The sequence below is a fragment of the Marmota marmota genome, unplaced genomic scaffold, assembly GCF_001458135.2.
Source record: "Marmota marmota marmota unplaced genomic scaffold, marMar, whole genome shotgun sequence".
Lineage (NCBI taxonomy): Eukaryota > Metazoa > Chordata > Mammalia > Rodentia > Sciuridae > Marmota > Marmota marmota.
The window spans coordinates 36,270,719-36,283,743 of NW_026000108.1; the positions used below are offsets into that span (position 1 = coordinate 36,270,719).

The 13,025-nt window shown below is 35.3% G+C and overlaps 1 protein-coding gene and 1 non-coding gene across 4 annotated transcripts in view; one reads left to right on the top strand and one right to left on the bottom strand.

Annotated features, from left to right (window-relative positions):
- Gabra2 (gamma-aminobutyric acid type A receptor subunit alpha2) overlaps positions 1-13,025 on the bottom strand; it is a 137,630-nt gene that overhangs the window by 97,394 nt on the left and 27,211 nt on the right. The window lies entirely within an intron of this gene.
- On the top strand, positions 313-385 carry Trnaa-ugc. The gene has a single exon. It is a non-coding gene; the product is annotated as a tRNA-Ala (tRNA).

Here is a 13,025-nt window from a genome sequence, read left to right on the forward strand (position 1 = left end):
AAATGTTAAATTTGATAATACAATGTGCCATTATTCTACCACAAAAGAATTCTTGCATCTTACCAAATTACCCTACTCTCAACAGACACTCAATATATATTTGATAAAAAGGATGACTCAAACAATATAGTGCTATATTTGGGTGCTCAAAAGCACCCATTAAAGCAAGAAGAATTAAGAACAATAAGAAAACCAGCATATATTTTGTTTGGATAGAATCTTCATGTGTTCTGATTATTGTAGTTTTGTTTGTTTACCTTCATTTTTTCAATAAATAAAAATGCATTGATTTAAAAAAATATGTAAGGGGCTGGGAATGTAGCTCAGTTGGTAGAGTGCTTGCCTTGCATGCACAAGGCCCTGGGTTCAATCCCCAGCACCACCATCAAAAAAAAATTGTTTGCTTATTTTGGGCTGGGGATGTGGCTCAAGCGGTAGCGCGCTCGCCTGGCATGCGTGTGGCCTGGGTTCGATCCTCAGCACCACATATAAACAAAGATGTTGCGTCTGCCGAAAACTAAAAAATAAATATTAAAAAAAATTGAAAAAAAATATGTAGCCCATTTGGGCATAACTAAGAATGAAGTATCTGAAAAAAAATCGAGAAAGCAACCCCATATACAATGGCATAAAAAAAGGAGCAAACAAAGAGGTAAATGATTAACATACCAAAAACAATAAAACATTGATCAAAGAAATTAAGGATAAAACAAATGAATGGAAAAGTATTCTCTGTTTATGAATTGGAAGAGTTAATATTGTTTAAATATTCATACAGATTCACTAATGCAATTCCTACCAAAATGCCAAAGGCATTCCTCACAAAAATAAAATATAATCCTAAAATTTACATAACTACAAAAGACCCAGAATACCCAAAGCTATTTTTACCAAAGAAAAAGCTGTAGGACTCACCCTACCTAACTTCCAAATATTCTACAAAGCAATAGAAATCAAAACAACTTTATAGTATATGCTGGCATAAAAACCATCTCATCGACTGAGGAGTGAGTCAGTCCAGAAGTAACTGCCGCATCTACAGTCAACTGACTTTCAGCAAAGATTCCAAGAACACACATTGAGGAGAAAGTCTACTGAATAATTGACGTTAGAAAAAGTGATTACCCACATGCAAGAAGACAGACTGGGACTTAAGCTCCCACCATGCAAGAATCAGTCCAGACTGGATAAACCAATATTGGATAAAAACAACCAGCATTGGATAAAATTTAAATATAAGACCTGAGGTTGTTAAACTACTAAAAGAAAACACAGGAAACATCTACACAACATTGATCTGGACAATGATTTCTTAAACATTTAGCCAAAAGCACAAAATGCAAAAACAAAAATGAACTAACTGCATCAAGCTAAAAAGTTTCTGTACAGTGAATGAATCAATTAATAGAAAAGACACAATCAAGGGATGGATGAAAATATGTGTAAATTAGACATTAGGTAAGGGGCTCATCCTTCATATATATGAGAAGCTACTTGTTTTTGAGAAACCACTCAAAAATAAAATAAATAACATTCTTTTAAATGAGCAAAAGACTAAAATAAACATTTCTCAAGAGATGATGGCCATTAGATGCATAAAAAGATTGCTTAACATAACTAATCATCAAGGAAATGCAAATTAAAACCACAATGAAATGCCACTTCACACCTGTTAGATTAGTTAGATGAAAGATAACAAGTGTTGGTGAAGTTGTAGAGAAATGGAACTCTTGTGTACTTTTGGTGGGAATGTAAATTAGTAGAGCCATTTTGGAAAACAGTAGAAAAATTAATTTAAAAACTAAAACCAGAATTAGCACAATGCAACAATCCCACTACTGTGTATACTAGGTATACACAAAAGAATGGAAATTGGTATCTGGAGGACTTGTCTGCACTCCTGTATTCATTACAGTACATTCACAATAGCCATCATATGGAAACAACCTAAAGAAGGCCCACCAATGGAAGAATGAAAAAAAAAAAAAACTGTAGGGTGTGTGGGTGGGTATGGGTGTTTGTGTGAGTGTGTATTTACTCAGTCTTAAAAAGTAATGAAGTTCTTTTTGTGACAAGAGGATAAAATTCGAAAGACTGGTGAAATAAACCAGTCACAAAAAGACAAATATTGCATGATCTCACTTGTGTGTGCAATCTTACAAATTCAATCTTATATAACTAGAGAGTAGAATAGTGGTTACCAGAAATTGAGTGGTGAGAGGAGTGGGGGCATAGGGGAATGGCTAGTCAAAGAGCACATGCTTTTAGTTATAAATTATGGGAGTGATAAATTATAGTAATATGGTGCACTAGTTCTGGTAACTATAACAAGGTGACTGATGAATATATGGTACACTTCAAAATTACTAAAATTACAAAATTACTAAAAATTGTGAAATTACAAAATTATTAAAAAGTAGATTTTAAATGCTCTTACAATAAAGAAATAAGTATGCATTTTATGGATATATTAATTGGGCTGTTGTATAATTCATATATATATATTATATTTATATATACTACATTATATATTATATATTTTATATATTATATATGTTTTATATATATAGGTGTGTGTGTATGTATGTGTGTGTATTCTATTGGATCATTCTATTACACACACACACACACACACACACTCACACACACACAGAGATCACATTGTGTCCTAAAAGTTTCTATATAGTTTGTCAATCAAACTTTTAAAGTAAATACCTTTAGGCTTTTAGATGACATACATACAAAAAGTCTTTAAAGAATTGCAATGCAGTAGTATCTGCCTGTGGGTGACAAATAAATCTGACTTAGAAATCTTTACGCAAGCCTGGAGATTGTTCTGGCTCTGAGAACCTTCCTGTAGTTAGATTTGCACTGCTTTCCCTCTCTTTAAAATTTCTTTCTCCAATATGAATGATTTGACTTCTGCTGATGGGAGAGTTGAAGACACCATCCTTCCCAAAGCACCAGTGAATGAAATCCTCTAAGAAAAGAGAGACTGATCTGCCTTGATTTAATGTAACCATTTGAATCAATTAACAAATATCCACCAAGGGCTTACTAAGTACAACTCAGAGAAATGCTAGCATTACAGACAGGAAGAGAATGCTTCCTAAGGGAAGCTGCTTGTGGTATCATGGGCAGTTACATTCCTGAAGGTAATGTTTCATCAAGCAACTGCTGCATATTCATTCTGGGGCTTTGATGAGGAAGTGAAGATGCTTTCAAAGATACCCATTTATTACATGCTAGCTTCTCCTGGAAGGAGATTTTAGGGACTCTGCCAGACAGAACCAAGGATATTACGAATGCTAAGCATGTATTCCACCCTTGAGTTATACTCCTAGCCTCTCAATATGGACTCTGACCTATATTTCACATTAACTTCTACTGGGTTCTTTCAGGTCTATTTCCTATAAAATCCTTGTATTTTCCTATCCTCTGCATCCTCACATCTGGAATTATTTCTTCAGGATTTTCCTGCTTCCAATCTTGCCAGCTCCTGTTTACCTTCTGTGATACTACCAAAGTGGTATCTACTAATTAGAAATCTTCTGATGCCTTTTCTATGATCATTTTTTTTTTTTTCAATTACTATCCTTTGCCTGAACAGATTTTCAAAGATCTCAGCATGGCACATGACACCCTTCACAATATGTCTGTCCATGCTCACATGCTGACCTACAGCCATTCTGTTCTGTGGCCCAGCCCTGAAAAACCCACATTGCTCTCCTTCAGACCTCTGTGTTTGCTTTTGCTTTTACTTCTATGTAAATGTCTTCTCATTTAATCTTTGTTCTTAAAAAAGTTCAGCTCAAATAACACTTCCGGAAAATTATTCTTGGTATCTCTGGGATAGTTCAACAGTCTTTCGGTTTTATTAGTTTGTATTTTTTTTTTTGGTTCCAGGCATTTTTGCTATTTGGGGTTTGAGAATAGTTGATTTGCTCTTTGTTTCTTTTGTTTTATTTTCTTCCAATGAAGTATTCAAATTATATTGTAACTCACAATGCATAAGAATTCACAAAATGGACATTATATTTGCCTCTCAACAACTCCCAGCATTCCTTTCAATAGGAGCAACACAGAACATCACATACAATCATAGAATTAAACAAAGCAACATCCCAAGAAAAATCACTTTATTTTTTAATATTTTTATCATCCAGTTGTTTTTCTTTTAGAAATATGGCTAAATAGGAAATTAGTTTTGAAAGCATTCTTTTTGGATAGCACATTATAATTAAGAATAAGGCCATACAAATCCTGTCACACTTAAATATGAATGAGTCAATTCTTTATACCATGAATAATCTGGAATCAATTACATGTAGGAAAATTATTAGGGTGGCAATTCGGTGAATTCCACAATCTTTTTGGAAAAATTTAAAGGCAGGGTTTTTAGATTTAGATGCTGAAAAACAGGTTTTAAGATCATTTGTTTGTTTCAAGCAGAGTACAGTGCTCACATTCAATGGTTCATCATTTTCCATCTACAACAATCCAAAGTTAAATGCATTCAGACCCTTGTTGGCAACATTACAAACTCATGCTATCGTTCCCTGAATCTTCTGGATGAGCCTCAAAAAGAAACTGTATTTATAACACAGATCTTATTGATATTCTAATTTGATGACAGACTTTCTTTTTTTCACTTTCTTCTTAACAATAAATTTAACTTAAAAGACTATAAAAAGAAATCTACTAAAGTAATTAACTTTATCACATATTACTAGGTGTTATTTCCTAAAGCTATGTATATTGGAAAATATTATGATTACTTTATAGCTAATATGTAATTATGAACTTGTAGAAACCTAAGTAGCAACCCTTAAGTACTTGTCATATCTATTGAATTACCAGTGTAAGATAATAAAAGCAACTTACCAGCATTAAGCATTAACTCTATGCCCATATAGTAGATTAAATTTTTGTATGTGATTATCCTATCTACATATGTCATACCTATACTAATTATGGTACTTCAAATCTAAATCTAAAGAATTATATCATTGTATATTAAATCTGCAACTTCCAATAAGGTCTCCCTGTAGAAATGGATAAATTTCTACACTGAGAAATGGATAAATAAACTTTTTTTGTCCTTTTGTCCTCCTTCAAAGAAAAAAAAATATTGAATACTTATTATACCATGTCATAGAAGACAAAGAACATAACATGTAACCATCATAGTCTTGAAAAGAAAAGAAACAAATAAATATATCATTATCCATAAAATGTAAATAGATAGTAAAAACAAGCAAAGGGTAAAAACAAGTAATGGGTGGTGTGGGGAAACAAGAGATCTGATAAGGAAGGAGGAAGATGGTCTTGAATTAACAGCTAAGTGTCAGGGAAAGCTTCCCAGAAGCAGATGTGCCAGGTCACCTTTCTATCCATAAAGCATGCTTGCTTTTATTTTTTTTCTTCTAGTTTAAGAAGATAAAAATCAATTCAACTGATTTTATTATGTGTTCTCATAGCTGCAGTCTTAAAAAAAAAAAGGAGAGAGAGAACACATTAACAGCAATGGATATTAATACTTATAATAGGCTACCTTGATGAAGTCCTGAGAGATTTAGAGCTCTACATGGTGAGGAAGGGTTAAGAAAATAGATGCGGTAGAAGGTTTATGCCTACAAGTGAGTGTAGAAATTGGTAGTAACAGGAATTTAACAAAAAATTCACTAGACACGGAAGAGCTATAAAGAGGATGAGAAAATATAAGTATGAAATGAAAGTAATGGTAGAATTATCTGATGGTCTTCAAAATGGTTTTGGAAGTTATGCTTACACCTGGCCACAAAACACTCATTAATTCAAGTTCTCAAAATGAGCATTCTTTGTAAATTTATGATATATGTCTACTTCATTATAATACTGTCCCCAAATCTTAGCTATGTTTTTTAGAACACTAAAATATTTTGTTTTAACATTTGCTACTAAAGAGAAAATAGTCAAGAGATAAATTTCTTACCAACAAAATTTTGAAAGTCAGAATATCAGATAAGATATATGAATAGTAAAAATATTCAAGACTTAAACATTTAAAACTGACTTTCCAAGGAAAATTATTACAGACTATGTTTGAAATTTAAAAATTGGATTTACTATTCATTGCACTAAAGCATATCTAATTTGTCAGCTGTGATCATGTCTCATATAAAATATTTAATGCAAATATTCAAATTGCTTTATTCTTTTTTTAATTCCATTTTAAGCTTTATTCTTTTTCTTTCTCTGATGCAATATTCTATTATAAAATAGTTGGTTTTTTCCCCTGTCCTAAATTCAGTTTCCATCACTATTTCTTACAAAAATATTTAATATATAAACTTGTAAGTTTGTACATATGGAGTTTCACCAGAAAATGATTCCCAAATGCTCACCTTGCTTGTTCCTGCCATTCTTTCTAGTCTTTCAAGCTACTGTGTCAGCTCTCCAGGTAGTTCTAGGAGGCAACTGGGGTACAAACCCAGCTCATAGATCAGAGTCGCCACCCTATGTCTGCCTTCACTGATCCCAAATGTGAAATTGTGAGACCTTTAATAAAGGCATAGAACCACTATAAATAAGTCTTTGCATTTCAGGAAATAGAAAAACATCCAGTTTGTGGTCCAGGAGACAGGGATAGGTAAATTGGGGGATTCCATTTGTGCCTTGATACTCCTCAACCACACCATTCCTTCTTGAAACTGACACTGCAATTCTGAAGTCTATTTACAACTGTTGAGCCTCAGTATTTTGCTTATATTTGTGACTCACCATTTATGAAGGGGAAAAAGAAAACCCAGAAATGGTAAGTAAACTACATAATTTATTTTTCCTTTGGTCCTCCCAGAAATCATAATGTTTGCATCTCCTCTTGCTATGAAACTCTTTATGTATCCCATCTGTAAATGTTCACAATATAAATCCAATACAGAAATGAAATTCATCATTTCCTGAAAGCACTGTGTCAGTTCTCTTTAGTTCCTAAGGTTTTATCAGCACATAAGGAGAAGGAATGAGATCCACTTTTGCCCTTGGAAAAGTAACTTAAGACAGACTTTGGGGCCTTATTTAGTCAGGTAATTTCATCCATTGTCCATTTCTATTGACTCTATAGCACTTGTCTCTATGTGGCCGGAGAACAATGAACTCATGTCACAGGGCTCTTAGAAAGGAGGACCATTTCCTTCAATCAAGAAGGCTGTGGGTAGCCATATTGATTTAGGAGAATGGCTATAGCAAAGTACTTGAACCAGACAACCTAATGGGGGATGAACAGGCAGGGCGAGATGTAGATGGAGCTGTCAAGTAAAAGAAGTTTTTCCCTAGGAACACCTGTAATCTTTTTGTGCCTTTTGGTTTTCCCTGAGCAGTAGAATTGTCCTCAGACCCCTCAATGGTTGTATTATCATTTATTTGGCACCAGCTTTTCATATATACCATTTAAATGAGTTCTGAGGATGATATAAGGAATACAATAATGTAAGTGTGTAAAGCAAGCCATAAATTTTAAAATAACAATAATCAATTATTATAACCCTTTCCCATGCTTACGCCAAACCTTGTAATTATCTTCAATTATCCTCTTTAATACCCTCTCTCCTCTCACTATGAAAGTTTTTATGTATCACATCTGTATATGTTCACATGGATATAAATACAATACAGAAATGAAATGCTTCAATTCCTGAAAGCACTGTGGCACTGCTTTCAATCCACCAGGAAACATATTGACTCAATCGAGTAAGTATATCCCTAAGCAGACAGGTATGGTGGTGCACACTTGTCCTCCCAACTACTCCGGAGGTCTAGGCAGGATATTCATAATTAGAGGTCAGCCTGGGCAATTTAGTAATCTTGTTTCAAAATAAATTATAAGAAGACATGGGAATAAAGGTCAATGATAAGGTGCTTGTCTAACATGTGCAAAGTCCTAGGTCCAATCCCTAGCTACACACACACACACACAAAAAAAAAAAAAAAAAAAAAAAAAAAAACTGTGTGTGTGTGGAGGGGGGTTTTTTGGAGAGAGAGACTTTGGAGATTTATTAAGTCAGATGAATTCATCCACTGTCCATTTCCATTGACTGTAAAGCACTTGTCTCTGTGTGGCCAGAGAACAATGAGGCCATTTTGTTTGCAGATAGATAGATAGAGATATCTTCAAAACCAGATAGATAGATAGATAGATATCTCCAAAATCCTATCACTTTACAAGAATTCTACTAGTATGCTACTATGACCCTGGTTCAAGCCACCAATGTCTCTCACCAGGAAAGAGCAATGTTCCCTTAATGGTTTCCCCACTTCCATCTTTGCCCTGGGGTTGTTCACTCTCATTACAGCATACAGAGTGGACCTTATAACAAGAATATCAACTGAAGCTAAGCCTCTGCTAAGAACTCTGCCACAATTCTCCATTTTACTGTGAAGTGGCGGTCAAGGCTCTAATAATGCCAGCAGAGCCCTGCGTGACTAGAGTCATCCTCATCATTGAATGTCTGAATTCATCACCCGCTAACCTAGCACTCCACCATGTTGGCCTCCTTCCTCTCTTCATGCTCTCCCTGGGTACCCTTTGAATTGACTGCGCGGCTTGCCATCCCAGAATGCAAATCTTCCATCCAGTGACTTCTTCAACCTTCCAGTCCCCATTGAAATGTCAACATCTCAACAAGGCTAAAATTAACAGCTCCATATAAAGTAGAATGCATATTACTCTCAGTTTTCCCACTACTCATTTCCTTGCTTTACTTTTATTTATTGATTTTTATTTTCTTCAAAGCATTCATCACTCACAAACTATATATTTTGCCTCTTTAGTAAGTTAATTATTGTGCTCCATTCACAAAATGTAAATTCACAATGGCAGGAACCTGTTCTATTCACTGATAGATTTCAATGGATTAGAACAATTGCTGACACATACTTGGCACTCAATAAATATGTAATACATAATAAATGCATGAAAAATTAAGACAAATATTCTCTTCGTCTGAGTAGATATCACATTCCAGGGCTTTGTTAAGTATTTTGCATACATCATTCTTATTTCCTCTCATAAATACTGTGAGGTAAGTATTACCCTTCTTGGCAAATACAGAAACCAATATTTTAGAGTTTGTTACTTGTTCAAGGTTACACAGCAAGTAAGTGGCAGAGCCAGGATTGAAACTCATATCCAACTCTAAAACTTGGATGTTAACTTCTGTGACATGTTGAAAGTAGCAACTTGTTTCACTACACAGTTCTGCATAATCATGAGTCTCTGTTATGTGTAGGCAAGGATTTAAACTTTCTGGATGGGGAAGCAGAAAGTAATTATCAAGAGTTATGCTGTTCCAGAGTGTAATCTTAATTTAGCAAATTTTTCACAACAAGACACTGGCTCATAATTTCTATAGAGAAAGGCAAGAAAAACACAGGGAACATGAGTGAATTTTAATTTGTTATTCTTTTAATTTATTTCATTATTTCATGTTAGTCAATTCTCCCCCAGGGATTATTCCTAAATATCTCTAATACTTGACCTCTGTTTGGGACCTCCAACTCACACAAAACCCCAACTGTTTGTAAATTCAGAATGTTTAAGTTAACTAGATGATTTCTTTTTAAATCATTCGAGCTGTTTGTTTGAAATCATGGAAAACAAACAAGCAGCTGACCCTCAGTGACTCGGGTTGCTTCCTTTTCAATTCAGCCATGATCCCAAGAATTCACTTGGTCACTGCATAAGGAAGCCTGGGAGTCTTTAAATTCCATTGCTCATGGTGCCAGTGTATGCACTCTGCCCTCTTCTTGTACGCATAGCCTTGTTTCAAGCTTGAATGTGTCATCAGCGGGATGGGAATTGTGCCCATCTGTGTCATACCTGGCTCCATCTGTGTCTTAGATTCTAAACTTCCATGGGAGAAAGACCTGGTTATAATTATATATACTAACTCACTTTATACAGCCCTCACAGGCACCCCTGAAGTGAGTAGACTCTTAATATGTGCATTCTGATAAAAATATCCTCGTCTGCTCCCCGCTGAGGCACCCTCCACCCACGCCAACACTTCACTTTCTTTCTCATTTGGCTGGTGAGTCATATCAGTGCTGGCAATTTATATTAAATGCTTCAATTCTGATTTCTTCCTTTCTTTCTTACCAGTATTTTCTTAACCTGAATAGTCCTTATATATGCAATTGTTCAAGTCTTACGGTATAAACACAGAGGGATGTCTAAGCAGTCAGCTGGCTCCAAGCTTTTCAAAGCGATGAACAATAATTTTTAGGATTAAACATCCATCATGCTTTAAAAATACTCCAACAGATTGACTTTCTAAATAGTGCCTTAAACAGCAGTTGTCCCTTCCTTTGTAAGCTCCGAGAAGTGATAACATATCCTCTGGGGTCAAGCTAAGCTCCATTTTCCCCCCAGCAGAGCCTTTAACTGCAAATAACTTTTCTTAAACGGATTCTCAGATTTCTTTTTAAATCAAGTTTATTATTAAATTAAAGAAAACAAGAGGATATTTGTTACGTGTACAAAGCATTTACTAAGTGAATTCACCAAGCTACCTGCAGTGTAGCTTATTTAAATATGAAGGACTTCTGATTCTTTCATTGTCAAAGTACCTCCTGGGTACAGGAACCCCCAAATAAGGGCTAAACTAAGCACAGCACTACCGCATAACGTTATTGGGAGAAAATACATTATAGCCTGTTCTGCAACAAGTTTTCCACCTTGCTTTAATTTACTTATAATTTTCTACGTTACTTTAAAATATTACTAGGTTAATTAAGATGGCAGGTCAATAGTAAGGCTCTGTAAGCCTTTCTGAATGCATGTTCCCATCATATTATGAGACGACTTGAAAATAAAATGTGTTTTGAGCAGTTTTGTTTATATTTTTATTCATTATTCTCATAACAGCAACAATATAGTTAGTTACTTATTCAAAGAGCTATATGGACTCATCTCCATCATCATTGAAATTGCTGAAAATTCCTTGTTTCTATCATATGAAGTATGGCAACCTCAAACCCTGTTAATCATTACTTAGTTCATGGTGCTCAATCCCTTGACCACATTAACCCTTAAAAAATAAATGCCATTTCCTTCCAAATTCACCCCATAAACTCCAAAAATCACTTTCTTCAACCACTGCTCTCTTGCGCTTCTTAGAAAATTATAATAACTCCAAGTTCTCCGAAACTTTCTGAGCTTTCTCTGATGTGTTTATAATTTCTTCTCCCAAGACTTTCACTTTATCATCCTGTCCAGGTTCTCTCTGTGGATGTGCCAAAGTTGATCTGCTTGCTAATTTTCTGTTTTTTCTCAAACCCCCATTCAAGGACCAGTTCACCAAAGACTCTTTCCATCACAGCTCAGGAAGGAAATGTACTTGCAGTTATCCAGGGGTATTGCAAACTCACTGAATATAAAGCAGCTCCCCAAATCTATGGTATCTAAGATTTCCCCTCCCCAATGTCTGTCCAGGAATTACAAGGCAGCTGTATCAGTAAGTGCACAAGAACTTAAGTGTCCTCAGATGAAAATCACTTCCAAAGCTTAGGTGAATCCTGAGCCTGCACAGATTGTCACAGGACACTCCAGAACTAATCTCACAATTTCAGGATTCTCATTTTCTACTTGCTGAGATGAACAAAAAGAAATAAGACATAACAAATACCCTAGCTCAGTGTTGGGAGGAACACTTAATTCTCCATGCCTCACATTTTCAAGGACATTTCTCTCTCTGGAGGGAACATTCCAGCCCCATTCATTGCCCAATCATACTTCCCTTGAGAGTGAAATAATGACTTTTGTGACATACAAGATTGGGGGAAAGAACTGAACATGATCAGCTTTGCTATTTGTAGGATATTTAGTACTCTCTCTGCCCAGGAGAGACACACCAAGGCCACTACCGGCCTGTCACACCAAGGCCACTCTGAAGGAATATCGCTTCCTAACTGCATACATTGAAGTGATGAGGGGCAGATGTGTCTGCCACAGGTCCCAATACTCTATCATGAGGTAGGTATCAGAGAGTCTGACCATGGCCACACAAATACGGCACATTCGCCCATCTATCCTTGTCAGTAACAAAACTGACATTCTGATCTCTGTAAATCTCCTTTCTAGGTCTAGTTTCTATTTGGTTTAAGGTTTAGAAGGGGAATAAATAAATGGATCTTATTACAGGCCTACATATGCTCAACATCAAGAGAAAAGCAATTATGAAGGTTTTTCACCCCATACATTTTGCTCTATGAGGACTATGTGAAGTGAAAAGATTTCAGTTTAATTCTGAATTCTGTCATTACCTAGCTGTATAAATGTGGGTGTAATTTAACCTCTTAGCGTGTCAGTTTGCCTCAGCTTCCTCGATCATGAGGAATTAGTATTCAACTAATATTTAATGAGCACATACAGTGTGCCAACCACCATTCTAGAATCTGAATCTACACGGTCAATTGTCAGACAAATGCCTGCCTTCACTGAGCTGTTATTCAGTAAAACTGAAATAGTCCTATGATACATGATCAGCATAAGGATGGCATGGGTTAGTGTATGAACCATGTTTACAGTTACAGTTTTCGGAGCACAGTAAGCACTCAGAACATGATGATGATGACAATGATGATGACAATGATTATCTTTGCTTCACTGAGCGAAGCAATGCCAATTCTAGAATAGTTTTTGTTGTTGTTGTTGTTGTTGTTTTTAATCAATACAGCCCTTTCTCTATCACAGTCTTAGAACTTCAGAATGTCCCACAATGCAAAAATGATTCTCAGGTAAACATTGTACAACTTCTCTTTTCTAAATTCATTCACAAACCCTAAACTTAGCTCTTGAGAGGATGTTGTTATTTAACATGCTATGCTATATCAGGAGGAATTATTTTCTGACTTTGGAAGTACAGGACTTTCATTTTTGTTTTGCAATACTCAGGTAAAACATGCTCTGTATAGAATATCTTATTTTTAGTTGTATAGCAATAGGCAATATTGAAAAAAATGTCTTTCTCTTGTCTTCTTTAAGA